The sequence below is a fragment of the Crinia signifera genome, chromosome 6 (genome assembly GCF_055691185.1).
Source record: "Crinia signifera chromosome 6, ASM5569118v1, whole genome shotgun sequence".
NCBI classification, from domain to species: domain Eukaryota; kingdom Metazoa; phylum Chordata; class Amphibia; order Anura; family Myobatrachidae; genus Crinia; species Crinia signifera.
This window is the reverse complement of record NC_139222.1, coordinates 29,409,270-29,418,123: the sequence shown is the minus strand read 5'-3', so window position 1 is coordinate 29,418,123 and position 8,854 is coordinate 29,409,270. Positions and strand designations below refer to the sequence as shown.

At 49.8% G+C, this 8,854-nt stretch overlaps 1 pseudogene; it reads left to right on the top strand.

Annotated features, from left to right (window-relative positions):
- Positions 1–8,163: 8,163 nt before the first annotated feature.
- Positions 8,164–8,281, top strand: LOC146011765 (5S ribosomal RNA; annotated as a pseudogene).
- Positions 8,282–8,854: the final 573 nt, after the last annotated feature.

Genomic DNA, 8,854 nt, shown 5'->3' with positions numbered 1-8,854 from the left:
GTGATAAAATGGAGAGTGATAAACAGCCAACCAACCAGCTCCTACCTGCCATGTTACAGGCTAAGTTTGAAAAATGACAGGAAGGAGCTGATTGGCTGGTTGTTTATCACTCTATCACTATCTTAAGCTTAATACATCTGGCCCTCTGACTTGCAGCGCTGAAGGGAGGCTGTGGTCTCAAAGTCACCTGCTGGGCGTCGGGACGGCTCAGGTCTAGTGTGGCGGCAGGAGACAGGAAACAGCCAGTCAACATAAGCGTTTTGACCGGCACCTCCTGCAGCAAGTAAGAGGGTCCCGGGGGAGGGGAGGGATGCTTGGTGCAGGCGGCATGTGAAGGGGGGGGGGTGATGCGGCAGCCTCTAAGTCGCTCGGGCAGAGGGGGTTGGAGGGGATCACCTCTCACCTCCATCCAGGGGGTGTCCCTGCTCCCACCTACCTCCCTCCAGTGGCCCTGCACACACACACACACACACACACACACATATATACAACACCTACACATACACGCAGATAACACATACATATACATACACACACACACACACACACTCCATTTTGTTTGCAGGAGCTGCCAATTTAATTAACTACAAGCCACATTACAGAATCTTTACCCTCATTGATGACACATTGTCACGGAGGGTCCTCTTCCTGATGCTGCTGCTGAAGCTTAGATAAACGCAGGGGAGGTAGGGGGAGGGAGAGAACTGCAGAGCTGTCTCCCTCCAGAATCGTAACTGCAGTGTCTCTGTCTGACTCGCAGGCATGTCACCAGGCAGCGTGTTTCCACTGTTTATTCAGTGTGAGACTTCCTGCCAAGGGCAAAGCATACCTCCCAACAGTCCCGATTTTATCGGGACAGTCCCGATTGTCAGGGCCTGTCCCGCTGTCCCACCCGCGGGCGGCGGTGTGGGGGGCTGTTGGGAGTCCCCCCTGTCAGCTGCTAAGCAGCGGGGAATAAACGCTGTGCGCATGCGCACAGCATCTATTCCCGCAGCCAGGGGGCTGGGGGCATGGCTAGAGGCTCACAGAGCCTCTGGGTCATGCCCCCATAGCGGCAAAATGGGGGCGTGGCCTCACGGTGGAGCCGCGAGTATAGGACACGCCCCCAAATTAGGCCACGCCCCCAGCAAATTTCGACGCGCCAGGGGCGCAGCAGCAGCAGCGTCCCGACTGCTGAGCTGCAAAAGTTGGGAGGTATGGGCAAAGCATGGCCTCATGGGATTTGTAGTTTAATAGTTAACTGCTCAAAGTCTGAGCAGTAACATATAAACCTCTGAGCGTCTGATGCTCCCGCCATACTTTTACCCTTAAAGAGACTAAGAAACCCCACCGCTTTAAACATCCTCCCTCCCACCCCTTCCCTTTCCCTCTGCTCCCCTTTCTCCTGAAATAACCAAAACAGAGTCATTTGTTTATGGCGAATTAAAGGTCACATTTATTAATCAGATTACAATATAATCGTAATCGCTTATGTGGCAAAGAAAGCACTGCGGTCCACCAGCCCTCGAACGTAACTGAATCAAGCCGACCGTGGGGGGTTGCCCATGGACCCTTTCTCGCAACTGAAACCGGTAACCGACCTGGGTCCCCAACTTGCCCCCCCCCGACGCCAGGCCTTTGGAGATCTGCACCCCCTTTTTGGGTGCCTCCGCTTCCTGGCGCCACACTTTGGCTGGCCCGCAGGTACTTCCGCGCCCTGTTAAAACGAAGTTTGCTGTAAACAGATCCTTCTTGGATGTTCCTCCTTCTTCGTCCAAGGGTGGGTGGGACAATCCTTTCTGCCTCACCTGCTGCACTTTCTGACCCTCCCCCTTTACCTGTCCTGTGCTTAAGTATGGTTATACGCCCCCGGGGAGGGGCCTGCACCCTATAGCCCTCTCCTACCCTCCCCCTTCTTTCCTCCTCCTATCTCTTCCTTACTATCTACTTGCCTCCTACCTAACCCCAGCAATATGATAGGGCACACCTCCTGGCTTTGGGAGCACAGACTAATAGTTTATGGTCTCTCCCGGCTAGTCGCCTCTCGCTCCTATTAAACCTCTGAGCGTCTGATGCTCCCGCCATACTTTTACCCTTAAAGAGACTAAGAAACCCCACCGCTTTAAACATCCTCCCTCCCACCCCTTCCCTTTCCCTCTGCTCCCCTTTCTCCTGAAATAACCAAAACAGAGTCATTTGTTTATGGCGAATTAAAGGTCACATTTATTAATCAGATTACAATATAATCGTAATCGCTTATGTGGCAAAGAAAGCACTGCGGTCCACCAGCCCTCGAACGTAACTGAATCAAGCCGACCGTGGGGGGTTGCCCATGGACCCTTTCTCGCAACTGAAACCGGTAACCGACCTGGGTCCCCAACTTGCCCCCCCCCGACGCCAGGCCTTTGGAGATCTGCACCCCCTTTTTGGGTGCCTCCGCTTCCTGGCGCCACACTTTGGCTGGCCCGCAGGTACTTCCGCCAACGCTAGGTTCCCAGAACCGCAGCCCGCCACCTTACCGTGACCTTCCCTCACCCTATGACTCAAACATTCAATAACAACCCACTGCACACAATTCACATAAAATTTTGAAACCACAGGAGACCCTCTGCTCGGGCAGGGTGTTAGCTATGCATAAATTCCTACACATCGCTGAAACAGGGTTTTAAATTGGTATACCGTGAGTGGGGACTCATCCGCGTGCGCCAAGAAGGCCTCAGACCCTCCCTTACCCTCGTTGGCTCTGAGCGCCAAGTGATTACCAATATTATCTTAATCACTTAGGTGGCAAAGAAAGCACTGCGGTCCACCAGCCCTCGAACGTAACTGAATCAAGCCGACCGTGGGGGGTTGCCCATGGACCCTTTCTCGCAACTGAAACCGGTAACCGACCTGGATCCCCAACTTGCCCCCCCCCCCCCCCCCGACGCCAGGCCTTTGGAGATCTGCACCCCCTTTTTGGGTGCCTCCGCTTCCTGGCGCCACACTTTGGCTGGCCCGCAGGTACTTTCGCCAACGCTAGGTTCTCAGAACCGTAGCCTGCCACCTTACCATGACCTTCCCTCACCCTATGACTTAAACCTTCATAACGACCCTCTGCACACAAATTACATAAAATTACCAACCACAGGAGACCCTCCGCTCAGGCAGGGTGTTAGCTATGCATCAATTCCTTTCTCCCAAACCTGATGTGCTTCTTGTAGCTAGCTGAGCACCACCTCCCGATGCATTTTATCTCTTTCTCCGAACACCCTGCTTCGAACGCTGTGGTGGCTGCACCAATTCTAAACGAGTGCGTACCATACTCCTTTTCCTGCCAACCGTTAGCCTTCACACATCACTTAAGCAGGATTTTAAATTGGCATACCGTGAGTGGGGACTCATCCGCGTGCGCCAAAAAGGCCTCAGACCCTCCGTTACCCTCGTTGGCTCTGAGCGCCAAGTATTATTTTACCAACTTAACGGGGTGGGTCTCTGGGTTGCTTCCTTCCCGCAATGCCACCCATTTTCCTTTGCCTTGTTGGTCTGTCTTAGACCTGTGTATCTTGCAGGCCACCACCGTTTCGCTCACTGATACATTGCCCGCCAACATGCCTGACCCCTTGCAGGCTTTTGATGCAGCCACCAGCTTGCTAACCCTAAATGCCCCATGGAATGCCATTGCGAATGCTGCCATGAGCAATGCTGTTTCAAACACCACCTTTGCACATGTCTTTTGCTGCCGCCATGAGCTGCCCCAGCATTGTCTCTGTAATGGGCCGGCTAGTATCAGGTTCCGTTGGGCTCCGCCTGCCCCAACCTTTCATCATTCAGCTGATGGTAAAGCTCTTTGTAATGTCCTCCTCCCCTGCTACTTTTGTAAAGGAAGCAATGGCTGCCAGCGCTACGCTCGCTTGCGCCCTAGACTTCTCGTCTTTGTACCTTCCCCACAGGAATTCTTTTTGCACTTCGCTTTCCCACTTACCCTCCTTCGCTGCTATTTTCTTATGTTTCCCCCATTCCTCCCAAGCTACCCTGTAGCTTCTCCATGTCACAGGCGCTATCAAGTCTTTCACCAGCTTGTTCACGCCATCTTGACAACCTGCCATAAATGAGGTGGACCTGTTAAACCTTGCAGCTGCGCATGAGGTGCCGCTTCCCACTTTCCCCTTGAGAGGGCATCCGCTATGATGTTATCTACCCCTGGGACGTGCTTGGCGCGAAAGTTAATCTTGTGCCGCAGGCAAACCAATACCAAATACCTGATCAGATTGATCGCTGGTGGGGAGGAGGCACTCTGCCTGTTGACCGCCTGGACCACCCCCAGGTTGTCACACCAGAAGGATATTTCCTTGTTGGCTAACCAGCTACTCCACAACTCCACCGCTACTGTGATCGGGAACAGCTCTAGCAGCAGCATGTTCCTTGTCAGCCCTGCTCCGACCCAGCTCTGCGGCCACTGGGATGTGCACCATTCTCCCTCGAGATATGCCCCGAATCCCCAAAAACCCTGCTGCGTCGGTGTACAGCTGCAGCCTCTTGCTCGACACAGGCGGTGCCGGCAAGATGCGAATACCATTGAATTCCCTTAGAATTGTCTCCCACATCAACATGTCTTCTCTGATTTCTGTTGTCAGCTTAATCAGATGATGCGGCTTACTTACCCCTGCTGTGGCCCTTTCCAGTTTATGGCAGAAGATTCTGCCCATAGGGATAACCCTGCATGTGAAATTCAGTGTCCCCCACAACGATTGGAGCTGTTTTAGTGTAATCTTGTTCGCTCTGGCATGCTCTCCAATAATCTGCCTCATAATGCCAGCAACCTTGTCCTCTGGTAATCTACACAGCCTGCTGGTGGTATCTATTTCAATTCCCAGATACGGCAGTTTGTTCATAGGCCCCTCTGTTTTTTCCGTTGCTATGGGAACCCCAAAAGTGTGGAACAGCGCCTGCGTGGATTTTAACAGCCGCACGCATGTATAAGTGTTCACCTGGCTGACCATTAGAAAGCCATCCAGATAGTGCGCAATTGTCCTGCAGCCCGTCCCTGCCTCAACGCACCAGTGCAGGAACGTGCTGAATTTTTTTTTTTTTTTTTTTAAAGAATGCACATGAAATGGCGCAACCCATGGGTAAGCATAGAGCCACATAGTAACTGCCCTTGAACTTTAGTCCCATGGATTCGTGACTATGTAGGTGAAGGGGGAGGAGCCTAAATGCTGATTCAATATCTATCTTCCCCAATTGGGCCCCTACCCCGCAGCTGCGCACTATTCTGAGCGCATCTTCAAAATACTGGTAAGCGACGCTGCACTGTTGCTTTTCTAAGGCGTCATTCACTGATTTTCCTGCTGGGTAAGACATGTGATGGATGAGCCTGAATTTCCAGTGACCTGGCCTTTTGGCATGCGCTTTGCACTCTCTGCACTAACACATCTCCGGCTGACCTGCAGCTTCTCCGTGCCGCTGTCACTAATGCTTTCTTCACTATGGCGAATGTAAGGCTCTTGCTACTTTATGCGCATACTAACACAACGTAGAACTCATTCTTGTCAAGAAAGAGTACATTTGCATTCTACGCTTTCGGCATTGCCGTAGCTCAGCGTCCGTCCAGGTCATGAGCCTGGCCATACCCCTCGATCCTTCGGCATCTGCAGGTGGAAGAGGAAGGGTTGCACTGCGAGGTGACATAAAACATGTTAGTTTGTACTGTGTGTAAATACGTTGCACCATGCAGCCTCCCAAAACCTGAGCAATAATCCTATAATGCCACCTTCCCTGCATTCTCCTTTTTCCATTTCCTACCCTGCCTCTAACCATATACAAGTGCCTGAATAGCTACCCCCATGGAAATTTGTAGTGTTCCATTAAGCCCCGTTGGCATTAGACTTTTCACTAAGCTTGTTCAGTAAATAGTGCATTACCTTTGTTCTAAATGACCATGACAGAGAACTTGTACTGAGCTTCCAAAGACGGGGCTGTTATCCCTTGTATTAGCATAAAGGTTATAAGATGTTGCCACCACATTGCTGGCGGGTGCACTGCGCATAGGTCTCCTTGCACCCTTCTGATTCCTATACATAATTTGATCTACACCCTGCTCATGCTATTGCACCTATGACTGTTTTCCACCCATGTTACACAAAATGCCTTAGATTTTTGCTGTGATTATTCTGCTTTGCTTATTCCATTTCCGAATTTCCAGCACATTCTAGCCCCTGTGCCCTAATTATATTCATTACTTCTTATACAATTGCATGAATTGACTTAACAGAATGCTAACATCACAGGATTTTGTATAAAGCAGCAGATTACCCAGCGCTTTTCAGGAAGTAACGTAGGGTTACTCTGGCCTAGCCAAAGATATAACAGTCTAATATGCAGTAAAATGCTTATCATGCACAAACGTAATAAATTCAATTATTGATATCCTGTATACTATTATTATTGTACATACTAATTTGTATGCGACACCATATTATATTACTGACTGCAGCTTAATCTAACCTGATACAATATATCATTCCCCCATTCAGCAACATATTTATAATACTGTCTATTATACCCCTATGATGCCTTACACACTGAAAATTGCACCATATAATGAATTTTCCTGCATTATATTAACTTTAAATAAAAATAAATAAATAAAAAAAAAACATGCGTTCCCATATTTGCATTCTGCCTATCTGAACATATGCTTTGTCATATCCTAATAACACTGCTATGCAATATTGTATTATGTTACCGAAAACTGTATGTAATTCCCCTAGTACATATGATAAGAAACAACTCAGTTCTACAAATGCTCATCTATAATCACACATTTCATGTATTTCATATTATTGCCCGAATTCTGCATTTGTTTATCATTGCTAGGCAGCCTGCTGACTCCATTGTATGCCCTGCCTGGTGGGAGGGGTAGGTAAAGGTATTGTATATGCCATGTAAACAGGCCCTCAGTAATATAATTAGGGGGAGGGGGGATGGGACTTGTTTCTAACTTCCCTGAATTGGGCCTAATTCTATGCTGTTTTCCTGAAGGCTGCAGCAACTAGAGTATAATAATAAATCCCTAAGAACTCATTTTTTGGCCTTAAACTAGAAGTGTGCATTTAAATAACTTCTGCACTGAATCCCAACTGTACTATTAGGTTATAGGTGTAAGACTCTATTAGGTGCTTTTATTCCTTAGGGGAAAGTTGCCCAGCATAATATAAAACATGTGATAAAATTCTATCTGCATTAAAGATTGAATTCATAAAATTACAGAGACGTTGGGAGTTTGTAACAGCAGATTGCAGCAGGGTAGCAGGGTGCCGAATATGGAATTAAGTAAAAGAATAAGAAGGAATACTTATCAGAATATTTCTATATCATTCCTCTGCTGCCTCCTGGATGTTCTTGCTGGACAATCCTTTCTGCCTCACCTGCTGCACTTTCTGACCCTCCCCCTTTACCTGTCCTGTGCTTAAGTATGGTTATACGCCCCCGGGGAGGGGCCTGCACCCTATAGCCCTCTCCTACCCTCCCCCTTCTTTCCTCCTCCTATCTCTTCCTTACTATCTACTTGCCTCCTACCTAACCCCAGCAATATGATAGGGCACACCTCCTGGCTTTGGGAGCACAGACTAATAGTTTATGGTCTCTCCCGGCTAGTCGCCTCTCGCTCCTATTAAACTACAATTCCCATGATGCCACTGTCTCTGCCTCTCCGTCCTGCCATGTGCCTCTGAATGCTGAATCCCGGCACCTCCACGCACACTGAACTACAAGCACTGTAAGTGCCGCAGCCAGCCAGGCGGGGGAGGGAGCGGGTAAGTAGGACGGGGAGCCGGCAGCACAGTTTGCATTGCTCCAGCGCCACTTGATCTCTCTGCACCTGGAGCTTGTGCTCCGCCCTCCCTACGCCCCTGTTACCCACTGTCCTAATTAAGGCGCTGTGTGTGATTTTTTTTTTTTTGTCTCCACAACCCTGTAGACCAGGGCTTGGCAATTGCGGCCCTCCAGATGTTGATGAACTACACATCCCAGGATGCTTTGCATTCATTTTGCTATGTGGCCAAGCTGAAACGGAAGCAAGGCATGCTGGTATGTGTAGTTCATCAACATCTGGAGGGCCGCAATTGCCCAGCCCTGCTGTAGACCGTTCCCTTCAGGGGCTTTCTGCCACAGGGCTCCCATCTTCTCCCTCTCATTCTCCCAGACCCCAGCCATACCACACTGGATAGACCTAATTTCATCTGATCTTGGCAGCTGAGCAGTGTGGGGCCTGGTTAGTACTGAGTGGGAGACCACATGTGCACACCAGGTGCTGTGGGTTAGGCATTATAGCAGAGGAGTGTGGAGCTGCCTGTCACAGCCTATGTCATGCACAGCTACCTCACCTCATGGTGATTAGTGTGATAGAGGAAGGTTACTACTACATACCTCCCAACTTTTGTCCGTAAGAAATAGGGACACTCGCGCGGCAAAGCCGCGCGAGCGCCCGAAAAGGGGGCGGGGCGTATGCAAATGAGGGCGCGGCTTATGCTAATTAGCCGCAACCTCATTTTCATACGAGAATAGACGCTGTGCGCATGCGCACAGCGTCTATTCTACTAGATTGGGGGTCTCCCAACTGTCACCCCCCCGCAGCGGGACAATGGCTGCCGCGGGTGGGACAGCGGGACAGGACCCGAAAATCGGGACTGTCCCTCTAAAATCGTGACAGTTGGGAGGTATGCTACTACCCAATACCAACACTGTCCTAGTGTTGGGGTACATGTCCCCTACCTCACCTCATGGTGTTTGGTAGCTGGGAACAGAGTGTTAGTTTCACTTTCTGTTTTCCAGACACTATCTAGGATTACTGCTCTAGAATGTGGTTTATTGCTTAAGATCATACTTGCCTACT